Source organism: Lissotriton vulgaris, chromosome 2_1 (assembly GCF_964263255.1).
Source record: "Lissotriton vulgaris chromosome 2_1, aLisVul1.2, whole genome shotgun sequence".
In the NCBI taxonomy this organism is placed as follows: domain Eukaryota; kingdom Metazoa; phylum Chordata; class Amphibia; order Caudata; family Salamandridae; genus Lissotriton; species Lissotriton vulgaris.
The window spans coordinates 1,252,264,009-1,252,279,541 of NC_141687.1; positions in this window are offsets into that span (position 1 = coordinate 1,252,264,009).

The window sequence follows — 15,533 nt, forward strand, 5'->3', positions numbered from 1 at the left end:
GGGCAAAAGGAGGGTCTGTGGTACTGAAGATTCTGGACCCCGCTCTTGTATGGTACCAAAGCTCTACACTCGTGTCAAAAATATCATCGTATCATTACGAATTTGGTATCGGCAGACCGGTAATGACTAAGACATTATACCTATGCATTTGCGTCATGATCGAGTGATGCAATCACCTTGAAATCGTACTTTCTGTCTTGAACCCTCGGGTTCCATTTTGTGAGCGGCATCCATTTTGTGATTGCCCTTACATAATCAAAATGACCAAGGCCGAATTCGATCTGAAAGGACACGTACACCTTTGCTGACTCCTCTGTGACCTGGGCAAGCTGACTCCACTGCCTCAAACCAAACCTGTTCGGGCAGTCCCCATCCCAATGGCCGAGCGAGATTAGCATCAAAGCACAACATGTCATAAACCGTTCATCGCATGCAAGCTGCTCTTATCACACACACACCTGTCCCTGTTTCTTCTTTATGATCTGTTTTACAAGGAGGAGGTGCCCGATTTTATTGGGGGTTCATCGATATCTGATGGAAGTTCTGGGCCTTGCCGGGTAATTTATCACGAACTGAACAAACCAAAATATGGGCTTGCCATCATGACTCTGCTTTTTCTTTGTTGTGAAAATATGTATATGGCCGAACCGTAAAACAAAGAATTCTTGCCTGAAGCTTATATTTGTGTATAAAAAGAAGAGGCTAGTTCTGTAAAAACGAGCAGTCTCCTGAGAACATACATGCGCTTCATGCTGTTGTACTTCTAGGATACCTGTTACTGGTTGCAGCCAATAAACTCGATCCTTGACATCACCTAGAAGACTCTGTGTTTCTGTGGTCCAAAACAGGAAGAACTCAAGAGGTCTTTGGGTGTTCCCCTGGCACCGCCGGGTCCCTAAAAACCCAGTACCTCACTGCTGCACACCAATGAGGGAAGGGCATTCCTTCTGCGCTTGGCAGAACTCCTCCCTGGAGGGATCACCCTCTTGCTGCCAATGGGTCAGCTCAGGTAATTCCCCCAGCTCAGCCACCTGCTTCCCTGTAGGTTCCAGGGCTCCCCCCTCAGGTTCTGCTTCCTCCTGGACCGTGGGAACAGCGGGGGCTGGTTTCCAGCGCCCCTGCCCCTTCCTCTCCTGGCAGGTCCCTGGGCCATTGTTCCAGGCTCCAGTTCTGATGATTCACCCCTACTGGCTGCCATGGCACGTGTGGTCACACAGATCCACACAGGCAAGCCCAGCATCTCAAAGTGAGTTCTGTGCTCCACATCCTTCCATGGAGAACTCTCCAGGTCGTTACCTAATAGACAGTCTACAGGCAAGGCATCACTGCCAACAACTTCCAAAAGACCAGAGACTCCCCCCCATTCAAAAGGAACACGTGCCAACTTGCAGAGGCGCACTGAACTGTCAGCTGCCACCACAGGACGGAGTACATTGGGAATGATCTGCTCTTCAGACACCCACTGACACCTCACAGATGTCACGCTGGCCCCTGTGTCTCTCAGAGCCTCTATCTCTTCTCCATTGATGGTCACCTTCTGCCCGTATTTTTTAGTGTTAAGGGGCAGCAAGGCTTCTTGGACCATCTCTTGGTCTCCTAAAGAGACAAGGGTCATCACTGCTAAACCCCCCTCCCCACTGGAAATCAAATTCCCTCCCAAAGCTACACTGGTTAACCCTGGGGCTGGAGCACCAGTGGGTGCTGGAGTTTTGTTGGGACACTTAGGGGCAATGTGTCCCACTTCTCTACATGCATAGCAAGTAGGCTGAGTTATGTTGTCTTGTCTGCCCTTAGGGGGCCAAGACTTCCTAGGCTTGGCGGGTTGGGACTCCTTCTCCTGGGAACTATTTTGGGGCCCTTTAGAGAACTCCTTACGGTTACCCTTGTCCTCCCCACCCTTCTGCTGGGGACCCTGTCCACCCTTGGCTGGGGTACTTACCTCCCCCTTGTGGACCCTGGTGCTAGTCCAGTGGTCCACCTCCTTAGCAAGCTCACTGGGATCAGTTAACTTGCTGTCTAATAGATGCTGGCGCAGCTCTGGAACACATAGACTACTCAAGTACTCCCAACTAATCAAGTGACACAACCCCACATAATCAGTTACTTTGCTGCCCTTTATCCAACCTTCCAGTGCACGCATGTACAAACTCACACATTCCACCCAGATACTAGAGTCAAGTTTCTTGAAGTTCCTAAACTTCTGGCGGTACTGTTCTGGAGTAAGTCCATACCTGAGGCATAAGGCCTTCTTCATAGCGGGGTAAGTTAAGGTACCTGCTGCTTCTAAGGGTGCCAAGACATCCCTCCCAGAGACCTCAAAATGCTTCCACAGACCTGCCCCCCAACTCTTCTCAGGTACTTCATTCATCTTCAAGGCAATCTCATAGGATCTAAACCATGCATAGATATCCTCACCCCTCTGATAATTCTGCACCAAATCTTTGGGTATGTACACCTTACCCGCCTGCACTGGCTGTACGCTGCCACCATTGGAACTGGGCTCCACTTGCTTAGATCTGAGATCTAGTTCCCTTAGACTCAACTCATGAGCCCACTGAAGTTTCTTTTCCTCCAAAGCGAGAGCGTTCCTGCTCTCCACCGCTCTTTTCTCAGTGTCAAGGCATAACTTCCTTTCATCGGCTTGAGCCTTGAGTTTAAAGAGCTCTAACTCATGGGCCCTCTTTCTTTGATTCTCCTCCAGCTCCTCTGGAGAAAAACCCCTACTGGAATGGTTGCTGCCAGCCCTAGAAGCTGGCCTATTCACAGGTATATCCTGGGATTCAAAACCATTCTCATGTGCATCCCCTCTCCAGTAGCATCCTCTGGCGCAACCCGTTGGGCCTCCCATCAGGCCTCAGAGCTTCCTGTAGCTCTTCCTTGTTTGCGCTGCCCCTCATGGGACATCCAAGCTTTTTGCAGAATTGTTTCAAGAGCTCCTTCTTGTATGTGAGCAAATCCTGAATCTCAAACTCCAATTCCGCTTCTTCAATTACTTCCTTCGGAGACATGATGCTTCCTAGGCTTTGCGACGTGGTCTGCGCTAAACTAGACTAGTGGTGTACACAAAATCACTGTAGGTCAAGTGCAAATACTAGTTCAAAATCCTCACCGCTGTCCAGCAATGTTAGATCTGGGGGTCTCTAGTTGGCAGAGGTAAATACCTTTGTCCAAATAGGGACCCTTGTTTCTAGTCAGGGTAAAGGGATATACACTGTAGATAACCCCTGCTCACCCCCTAGGTACCTTGGCACGAGCAGGCAGGATTATCCCCAAGGCAATGTGTATAATATTTGCACTTAACACCCACAGTAACTCAAAAACACATATAAAAATATATCTGTATCTAGTTTTAGGCAGTTCTTCAAGGTAATGCAGTTACATAAATCACTTGACATTTCTTTAAATTTGTACTTGGCTAGGAAGTTATCTAGGGAACTTATCCCAGTCTCAGTCTTTTAAAATAGTAGGAAGGGGAAGATATCAGTAGAAGCTGTGAATAATTTAAAAATAGCCGAATGCCGTATCTTTAGCACTGTTCTGAGGCGCCGGTACCGTGTTCACAAAGAAAAGTCTCCCCACATAGGAAAGGCCTTCCTGCGGCCTCGGCGGGTCCCGTTAGCTCTCCGCCCGCTCTCGACAATCCAACGAGCGGCTGGGAGCCAGAATGCGATTTTTGGGCTAGGACGGCCGCTCGGGGACAAGGCACACACCCCCGGATCCCTCAGCGAGGACGGGTCTTCTCACGGACTCGAGCGCGGCTCCTTCACACCGTCCAATCAGTGCGCGGCCCTTCAGGCGAGCCCCTCATGACGTGGAGACTCCTCACGGTGATAGCCACTCGCAGCGCGGCTTCTCTGGACAAGCCCCTCGTGATGGACCAATGGGAGCGCGAACCTGGCGATGACTTGGCGGCCCGGGGACCAATCCCAGCGCGTCGCCACCGGACCAGGCTTCGGAGTTGCTGAGGGGGCTCGTTCGCTTCCAGCCAATCAGGCTGCAGCTCCTTCGATTTCTTCTCCGCGGCCCCGGCAGAGTCCGGCGTAACTTCAGGTGATTTCAGGCCCCAGGCAGCGGCGGTGCTGGGCGGCACAACGGTTTTAGAGCACAGGTCGTGAACAGACCGCCCACAATGCCACAAGATCGTTTGGGGTGATTCTTTACACAGGGAGGCACCACGAGCCTTCGGTCACCCCTTAACATGTGCTGATGAGCACATCGATCTTCTCCCACGGCCAGCAGTTAGAAACACGCACTGAGGGCAAAACACAGCATGATCTTCACAGCGTTTTGGGAATGCTTGGGAACCTTTTAACCCTGGGTTCCAGGACTGGAGGCCAGCTCTACTCAGGCCCTTGGAGATTCGTTTGCAGACACCGCACACAGCAAAGTCTTAAGGTCAAGCAGGCAGAGGTCACAGCACACAGCAAAGTCCCCTTCTTCTCTCCTTCAGATCAACAGCAAAACAGTTCAGCCTAAGAGCACACAGCAAGGGCAGTCTTCCTCAGTTTCTTCAGCGGCCCTTCTTCTGGCAGAGGTTCCTCTTGATTGTAGAATCTGAAAATTTGTTGTCAGGGGTACTTCTCTTATACCCCTAAAAGTCTTTGAAGTCTTTGTGCAAGTGGGCCGTGAGCCCGGTCTAAACCAGTTCTGGGTGTTGCTGGAGCACTTGGGCTTCCTGGCTTCTTCCTTCCTTTCAATGTGAGGGACAGAGGCGACAGCCACCCAGCAGGAGGTGGAGCCAGCATTGTGGCAGGCAGGCACACCCCTATTCACTCCCAGGTGCTATCTCCTCCCACCACTCTAGTTGCAGATGCAGTCATTCAACCACAGGCTGACTCAGACAACCTCCTGCGGGCTCCCCAGTCCCTGTCACCCACAAACCAGACAGTCAATCCACAAGCAGGCCCAGGCACACAGTAAGGTTAGACAAGAGAACAGCCACTTTCTAAAAGTACTGTTCTCAAACACAGAATTTAAAAACAACCTTTCCTAAAAGATGTGTTATTAAATTCTGAGTTCAGGGATATCAATCACTTATGTCCCATCTTTTTCCTGTGGGAAGATAGGCTGGTATCCATTGGGACCAGCCTCCCCATGTTAGTCTATGGAGCAAGATAACCTTGCAGCAGTGAGCACACAAAATGGCTGCTGTTCACTACCAGAGCATGTTACCTGCACTAGTACATGCTCTACCTTTCCTATACACTGCACCCTGCCCAGGGGGGTACCTTGAGCCTTCCATGGGGGTGACAAATGTGTACATAAAGGGAAGGGTTAGGCTCAGCCAGTGGGGACACTGGCCAGGAGGACATGGCAGTTCACTGACTGCACACAGGCACTGCGGTGGCAGGCCTGAGACACCATTTTAGGGCTACTCATGTGGGTGGCACAATCAGTGCTGCAGGCCCACTAGTAGCATCTGTCATCACCAGCCCTGGCACATCCAGTGCACTTTACTAGGGACTTTGTGGTGATACAAATATGCCAATCAGGTACATCCAATCAATATGATAATTTCCATAGGGAGCACTTACACTCTGGCACTGATCAGCAGTGGCAGAGTGTCCAAAGCATCTAAACCAGCAAAAAACGAAATCCAGCACAGCATCAAAAATACAGGAGGCAGAGGCAAAAAGATAGGGGAAAACCACGCCAAGGGTGTCAGGTCTAACAATCATTTATTATTTGTCTCAAAATGGGTTCAGAATTGTGAGTATAAAAACAGTTAAATAAAGTTTTAGGTCTGAATTGGAGACAGTGTTTTAAATATGGATTACGGATAACTTTAGCTGCCTCACCAGTCTCATGTTATCTCCAAAAACATATTAAAACACATATCTACATTTATCTGTGTGTGTATACATATATGTATATCCACTGAAAAACACAGGTAAGGTATAGTTCACCAAACAAAACCTGTAAAAAGCCATAAGATTGAGCAGGGATGATATGTAATGAACAACCCACACCAGAACGTGCGACTCTTCCATGCTTTACTTTAGGTAGGCAGAGATTTTTCTAGTTCCATTGGAAACATTATGTATTGAGCTTGGTGCTGCAGGCAGCCAACCACTACTGCACACAACCTGGCTGTGTGCAGCAGGGGTTAGCTGCAGGGCATGGTGTTTGGGGGAGGCTCTGAGCAGAACGCATGGTGGACATCCAAACCTGGTGATCATGGCCTCTGGCTTGTCCTTGGATGAAAGTAACGTGCAGCAGAGGAGGACAGTAGGGCCTACCTATGACCAGCCCCTACTTTATTTTTAAGAAATGGAAACATTTTATGACCCTGCTATAATGTTTGTGAAACCTTGCTGACCAGGATGGATCTTCTGCAGAGTTTGAAGACCAAATAGGCTATTGTGGTACCTCTTAGTCATCAAAACCTTCAATGATCATCTTGTCTGGTTTACTTCTCCAGCTGCACCGTTTTCACCCTTTTGGGGTATGTTCAATCCAAGGCTACACTTGACATTCCGACCTTTGCAGTATCTGGAAAAACACCTGTATGTTTGTCGTAGCTAGTTCTCACACCATGAGAGATGGTGGAAGTCAAACGTTTTTGCTGTTACACAGTTGACACTCGGAATGGAATATTGTTGGAAATACAGTATTTTTCCTTTGATGGGTTAAGAGGTGAATTGTAGATGCACAAATCAGCTAAACCATTTTTCCTTCCAAATGATTGCTCTCCCTAAAAAGTTCTCTTTTTCCTAGGCTTTAACCACTGAAGTTGATGTTACCTCTGTTTTGGATGATCTGGGGTAGATTGTAGCTGTGGGTGGTGTTAGTGCGTTGATTTTGTTAAACCTGTCTGCTGCGTTCCACTTCATCCATAATGTGCTACTTCTGGGATGGATAGCAGACTGTGCGACCTAGGGCTTCCCCCTCAGAAGCTGGAACCTTTACTGACAGACAGTACGTAAGTAGTTATGTTAAGTTATGCAGATTTATCGGGTGCTCTATCACCCAGGACGGTATTGTGGCTTAGAACTACCTCACGTGTGCCAATGGCCACCCAATTCTAATTGATGTTGATGGAGTATCCCACAGGTTCCTCATTACCTCTCCTCCTTTTTAATTTGTAGCTGACCCCTTTGGCACATATACTTGTAGCGTCTTATTTTTTAAAAGATTTCTATTTGTGTGACACATAGATCCTCAGCGCATCAAGGATCTATACCACAGTGATAGTTTTCAGATTTGACAGCAATCAGGTGGTCGAAGACTGTACACTTTTACCCATCTAGGACAATGCTCACATGAAATGCACAACTATCTTCAAATTCTGAACTGTGGTCCCATCAATGGGTCCCTGTCCTCCTTGGACGTTGTCCATAATTTAGGTATGCTGATGGACTCCGCCCTCTTACTTCAGCATGAGATTGCTGTAACTTCGAAGGCCTCAAGAATGCTGCTTATTCCCTCTTTTCGTTGATAGATCATGGTCACCAAGGCCTAACCTCAATGCAGGCTCAATGTTGTGAATTCATGTGAGGTTACAAAAAAAAATATGAATACATTGCAGCATTCCCATAAGGATCAGCCCACATAGTGATTGGACTAAGACAATTATATCAACTGTATCTAAATTGTGGTCGCTTCAATAATAAAATATTAAAAAAATATAATTAATATAATAAAATATTAAACATAAATAGTTGAGTATCTTTGAATTGGGTATTCTATAAATTAGGCACAGCTTTTTTGTTACTTTGCGCAAAGAGACCTCTTAGGGTACAGTGCTAGCATTTTAGAAATAAGTAGATAGAGAGAGAGAGAGAGAGAGCTTTCTTGAACAATGCTTTTCCAATTCAGATGCATTTCACTCACACTATCAGATATCTGAAGTTGCTCCATTCTGGTTGATTGATTCACTTTTTCTGTTTGACATTCTTTTATATGTATTTCGGCCTTTTGAGTGCTGTTCCGATATTTCACTGTGCCACATTTCAAGGGTATATTGCTTTTGTGAATAGCAATGCAATCCTATAAAGTAGCCTAAGTTATAAGAGGGCCAATGACCTTTTACATCCAATGGCTAAGCTCTCACTGAACCTTAACCCGTTATTCATCTCTATTATGCTTTGTGAATAGTAAGGTGTATTCGCCCAGAGAGCAAGGGAACAGTGCGACGCAAGGACGGTCTCTGCTGTCACTGTGAAGCTGATTTTTTTCTGTGATGAACTTCTGAATAAAACGTCACTACCAGTGTATCGCGTGTACGATCTTCTTTCTAACATTGGCGATGAGATTGGTGACCTACCTGCCCTGCTACCCGGCCTGCTGAACGCCATGTCACTCAGTGCATCACTTTCCATCACGGACGAGTGGCAGATGAGCAGGGTTCACTGCCTCTTCTTGCCTGGCTTTCGTGGTTTGGTTCACCTGGCAGATGTCACCTTTTGCCCAGGAACCGTAAGCGTTAATGGGAACCATTGACTTTGAACGATCAATATTCACCATTCTATTACAACAGCACATTGTCCTTGAATAAATGTGTATTGTATTGTAATTGCATTTATATAGCACTTTGTCCCCCTGACGAAGCGTCAAAGCGCTTTTTGTGAGAGTAACACACTACTCCGAAACCCAAAAAGGATTAGTGGTGAATTAGTATAGTGAAATATGAAATTAATTTGAGCAGTGGATATATTAGTCTGTTATTTGGATTGAGAAGGATAGTGGAGGGATAGAAGAGGAAAGGTTTGCATTTATATAGCGCTTGCAACCCTTGATGAGGTGTTAAAGCACTTTTTGGCAAGTAGCAGGCTACTCTGGAACCCGAAAAGGATTAGTGGTACAATAGTGTAGGGAAATATGAAATTAATTAGATTTGAGCGGTGGATATGTTAGCCTGTTATTTGGATTGTAAAAGGAATAGTAAAGGGATAGAAGAAGGAAAGGTCTAGAAAGGTTTTTTTTTTAGAGTTCATAGCCGTAGGAGGGGGTTTGGGGTGATATGAATAGTAAAAGAGGTATGACATCATGCAAGGAGGGGTAGAGGAGGTAAGAGTCTGGAAAGAGTTATTTTGGGAAGCATAGTTGTATGGGCTTTGGGATGAATGGGAGAACTGAGAATGAGGTTTGAGATGAGTCAGAGAATTGAGGTAGAGGATATATTGAGAGCGGTGTAGGGTGAGAAATAGGGTACTGCATTGGGGAGAGCAGTAGAATGAGGTTTAAGATGAGTCAGAGTGGAGGTAGAGGATATATTGCAAGAGATATCAGGTGCGATATAGGGTAGTGCTTTGGAGATGCTGACTTAGAAGCAAAGTAATACATATAAGTTACATAAGTACATGGATGGAATATATGTATAAGGAAGGTAATATATGTAGATTAAAGTTGTATTTAATAAACTCAAATTTTCAAAGTTGCTGTACAGTAAAACATTTATTTTTATTTTTTTCTGTTATTCAATAGTGAAGTAATCGTAGATAAATAGTTATGGTAAAAGATTTACTTATTTATGCAGTCACTAATATACATGTCAAACATACAACAATGTAACTATAAGTACTATGTACATTTGTTAAGAAGAATTAACAACTATCTATATCTTTAAAAACACAATTATTATACATGTTTATATAAAGAAATACACACATGTAGGTACAAATTCATAGTCCAAATAAATGCTTATGTACTCAGGGATATGCTGTATATTTATATTTGAGTATGGTGGTTATGTGGGGAAGAGCCAATTCTTGAGCTGCCTTCTGAAGATAAGGTAGTTGTCCTTGGATCTTATATTTGAGGGGAAAGAGTTCCATAGTGTGGCTGCTTGAACAGAGAAGGATGTGCCACTAATGACTTTTTTCTTGTACGTTGGGATTTACAGGCGAGGTGCTACTCTAGAGCGGAGGTTCCATTTTGGAATGTATTGTGTGATTTTATTCCTGATGAAGAGCATCCTGCTCCATCTTCGCTCTGTGGGCGATGCATAGTTGAACATGGATATTCTTGCAACCGGTAACCAATGTAGGGCTTTCAAGGCAGGGGAGATGTGGGCTTGGGGTTTTTATATGTAAGAGTAGTCTGACAGGAGAGGTCTGGGTCTGTTGTAGTTTTTTCATAGTTGTTAAAAGTGATTTGTGGTAGAGGCTATTGGTGTAATCAAGTTTGGACAGAACAAGAGAGATGGTACCCTGGACCTTGTGTGGGAATCTCAGGTGGGGGAAGATGAGTTGCAAAGTTTTTATAGTAACAAAGCTTGATCTTGCCAGTTTGTCCATTTGGGCATTCATTGAAAGCTAGCTTGGAGTCCATGGTCATTCTGAGGTTTATTACTTCCTTTGATACAATTTTCTCTCAATACAGACTGAGAGAGAGTGCGGCCCAAAATCACTGAAGAATGAGACAGATTAAAGACAGCTACTGCAGCCCTGCCAAAAGTAGACTACCACACTCTGAGGACACAATCGCAATAGGTATGATACAAGCAAAGTATGTGCCCATATAAACAGAAGATTCAGATGTTGATATCACTGTTACTGATTCACTGTGTCTTTGACATAGAATCACCTATTAACACTATGGCTGCTAAGGCAATTCCCCTCCTGTGCTGGGAATTGCCATTTTGCTGGTGTCATGACGAGCTCAGCTCGTCATGAGCACAGCTCCAGGCTACCTCATGACGAGCTGAGCTCGTCATGAGCATGGAAGGGGTTAAAGAAAAGCAATCAGCTTAAAGAAAAAGCAGGGAGCCACTGGTGGCACAACAGATGAGGAATATTTACATCTCCTAAGGTACAAATAGGGTTAAATGGAGAGTGAGTTTAAATAAGTAGAAAACAAAGCTTTTTTCATTAAAAAAAATGTCACTTAAAATTTTCTTTATTATTATTTTTTCTAAACATTTTACACAGACAATCAGAGAGCCATGATGAGAATCTAGATATTGGCTACCTATGATTCGAAACGCGTCAGCACATCAAAAAGAGCACAGATAAATAAGAGATTTTTTCCAATTTTGAATAATTCAATGTTTAACGATTCTATGCTCTTATGGATTTTGATAATTTATGATGTTGATTGATTTTTTGTATAATTTTTACTTAAGGTCATAATTGGTGTAAGCGGTATTTGTATATAGGTATGTATATTGTAATGTAGTATGTACAGCACAGTATGTGTAGTGTAAATGAATGTGAACTGATTTTGAAAAATGTTGTAATATATGTAAAGTATGCACTATTTTCCTTTTCATTGAAAAATTGTATGAGAAAATAGAAATTAGTTCCCCAAAAAAATGTATAAATAAAATACAAGTACAAACATAAAGAAATGTGTTTGGCTTATAAGCTAAAAGTAAAAAAAGCTTGTAAGAAATAGAGACTCAGGCACATTTTGTTGTTCTGAATTTACAAGGCCCTGCCTGTCTCTCGTACCGTTGGGCCGCACTCCTTTTTGAAAAAATTGTTGAGCGGGTATTTACTCGCGAGAGTTGGGAATTGGTAGGGTAATACCTACTTGTAGTCTATCAAACTTAGTTCAAAAGAATATCAGTAGGGAAGGCCAAAGTCCTTCCCTCAAACTATGTCTGAAAAGGAAACGTTGTCTTTTACAGAAGATCACATTCAAAATTTAATTGCTTCTGCTCCTTCTTCTACAATCTCACTCAGCTCATCTGCTGCTAAACAGCAGAATGAAGCAGAGAAACTAACACGTCTTCACAAGAAACATATTAGAACAGAGCTCCATGGTTACTTTCTTTTTCAACACCGGAAAGCAGGAACTATTCCTTGGGGACTCCAGGTGAAAAATATACCGTTGATGTTTAAAGAGGACGCAGAGTATAAGAAGGGATTCAGCTTTATTAATACAAAGTGCAGCCGGGACCTTATGGTCCACACAATAGAGACGGCACAAAGAATTTGTAAGAAATAGCTGGAAGAACTTGAGGAACTTACACAAGCCATTAGAACGAATCAATCGGTCACAGAGGTGAAAACCCTTTTAGATCAAATTTAAAAGGACATTCAGGCTTTCAACCCTCACTCTACCCCCTCACTAGACCACTCTACTGCCTTCACTCTACTGCCCTCATGCCCTCACTCCACCGCCCTCACTCTACCACTCTACCGCCCTCACGCCCTCACTCTACCGCCCTCACTCTACCACTCTACCTCCCTCAAGCCCTCACTCTACCGCCCTCACTCTACCACTCTACCGCCCTCACTCTATCACTCTACCACCCTCATGCCCTCATTCTACCGCCCTCACTCTACCACTCTACCGCCCTCACTCTAACACTCTACCGCCCTCATTCACTCACTCTACCATCCTCACTCTACCACTCTACAGCTCTCACGCCCTCACTCTACCGCCCTCACTCTACCACTCTACCGCCCTCACTCTACCGCCCTCACTCTACCACTTTACCGCCCTCACTCTACTGCCCTCACTCTACCACTCTAGCGCCCTCACTCTACCACTCCACTGCCCTCACTCTATTGCCCTCACTCTACCACTCTACCACCCTCACTCTACCACCCTCACTCTACCACTCTACCACCCTCACACTACCACTCTACTGCCCTCACTCTACCACCTTCACTCTACCACTCTACCACCCTCACTCTACCACTCTACCGCCCTCACTCTACCACCCTTACTCTACCACTCTACCGCCCTCACTCTACCACTCTACCACCCTCACTCTAGAGCCCTCACTCTACCACTCTACTGCCCTCACTCTACCACTCTATCACCCTCACTCTACCGCCCTCACTCTACCACTCTACCCCCTCACACCCTCACTCTGCTGCCCTTACTCTACCACTCTCACTCTACCACTCTACCGCCCTCACGCCCTCACTCTACTGCACTCACTCTACCGCTCTACCGCCCTCACTCTACTGCACTCACTCTACCGCTCTACCGCCCTCACTCTACCGCCCTCACTCTATCACGCTACCACCCTCACGCCCTCACTCTACCGCCCTCACTCTACCATTCTACCGCCCTCACTCTACCACTTTACCGCCCTCATTCACTCACTCTACCACCCTCACTGTACCACTCTACCGCTCTCACGCCCTCACTCTACTGCCCTCACTCTACCACTCTACTGCCCTCACTCTATCACTCTACCGCCCTCACTCTCCCACTTTACTGCCCTCACTCTACCACTCTACGCCCTCACTCTACCACTCCACTCCCCTCACTCTACCACTCTACCACCCTCACTCTACCACTCTACTGCCCTCACACTACTACTCTACCACCCTCACTCTACCACTCTACCGCCCTCACTCTACCGCCCTTACTCTACCACTCTACCGCCCTCACTCTACCACTCTACCGCCCTCACTCTAGAGCCCTCACTCTACCACTCTACCGCCCTCACTCTACCACTCTACCGTCCTCACACCATCACTCTACCGTCCTCACTCTACCACTCTACCCCCTCACACCCTCATTCTACTGCCCTCACTCTACCAATCTCACTCTACCATTCTACCACCCTCACTCTACCACTCTACCACCCTCACTTTACCCCCTCACTCTACCACTCTACCGCCCTCATGCCCTCACTCTACCGCCTTCACTCTACAACTCTACCGCCCTCACTCTATCGCCCTCACTCTACCACTCTATCGCCTTCACTCTACCCCCCTCACTCTACCACTCTATCGCCCTCACACCCTCACTCTACTGCCCTTACTCTATCACTCTACCGCCCTCACTCTACCGCTCACATGCCCTCACTCTACAGCCCTCACTCTACCACTCTGCCGCCCTCACTCTACCGCCCTCACTCTACCACCCTCACTCTACCACTCTACCGCCCTCATGCCCTCACTCTACTGCCCTCACTCTACCACTCTACCGCCCCCACTCCCTCACTCCTACCACTCTACCACCCTCACTCTACCACTCTACCGCCCTCAAGCCCTCATTCTACTGCACTCACTCAACCACTCTATCACCCTCACTCTACCGCCCTCACTCAATCACTCTACCGCCCTCACTCTACCACTCTACCGCCCTCACTCTAACACTCTACCGCCCTCACTCTACCACTCTACCGCCCTCATGCCCTCACTCTACCGCCTTCACTCTACCACTCTACCGCACTCACACCCTCACTCTACCGCCCTCACTCTTCCACTCTACCGCCCTCACTCTACCACTTTACCACCCTCACTCTACTGCCCTCACTCTACCACCCTCTCGCTCTCACTCTACCGCCCTCGCTCTACCACTCTACCGCCCTCACTGTACCGCCCTCACTCTACTGCCCTCACTCTACCGCCCACACTCTACCGCCCTCACTCTACCGCCCTCACTCTACCACTCTACCGCCCTCACTCTACCTCCCTCACTCTACCACTCTACTGCTCTCCCGCCCTCACTCTACCGCCCTCTGTGGTTCCGTAGTTCAAGGGTCTGTGGTTCGTAGATTCTGAACCCCTTCAATAAAGGTCGTCGGATATAGACAATTTTGGTATCAGCGGACCGCAAATCATGAGTGCGGTATGTACGAGTGTTTTCGTCATAACTGATCAATGAGAACACTACGTATTCAGGGATTTCGTCTGAAACCTCGGGTTCCATTTTGTGTGCAGCAGCCATTTTGTGTGGTTGCCCTCACATAGGTTGATGACTATGGCCGAACGAGTCCTTGGGACACGTACACCTTAGCTTACTTTTGTGTTACCTGGCCGAACTGACTCCCTCGCCCGAGGCTGATCTCGTTGAGCCAGTTCCAAGTCAAGTCAAAGTATGCTTTATTCAAGGTTTCACTCATAAAAGCAGGTACATTCAACAATTTAAAAGTACAATTAAATTTACAGTTAGTTATATTAAGAACTAAAGCATTCATTTTACAATTATTGACTTGAATTACAATTCCAATTTTAGGAATTTAAAGCAGTGCAAAGTAAGCAATTTGTTAAAAATAAATCAAAAATTAAAATTTGCCTGGTTAAAACAATCCTATGGGTAAAAACATAGGCATAAAATGCAGACAAGTCAGTTGGACAGAGAATAGTCAGATGACTAGCAGTCTCTGTCTGATCGACCATGCCCATTCAAGATACTTGGCAGTAGCTATTGATAGCCATGTCAGATTGTTAGTGCGTATAATACGCAAGGCAACAGCGCTGCTGGTGGTTCCCAAGTTCTTACACATTGGTGTTAACCAAGTACGCCGTGGATCAGAATAGGCTGTGAAAGAAAATAAAAAATGACCAATTGTTTCTTTGGCGGTACCACAAGCAGGGCAACTGTCGCTCGCTCCACCGTCCCATTTTGCTGTCAAAACTCTAAGGGGAAGTGCACCTGCTCTTAATTGGAAAAGGAGCTTTCTATCACCAGGCCTTGTTATGATGTCCCAATAGGGTTCCAGGCAGGGATAAAGTTTAGCTTCTAGGAATGTTCCAGCCATAGATCCTGTACTCGAGCTACCCCAGCCCCAAGAGGCTACCTTCTCCCAGTAAATTTCTTTTAAGACTCTTTTAGTCGGAAAAGGCGATCCCGCTGGATCTACCCAAAGTGAACTCATACCAAGCTCAGTCAAAACT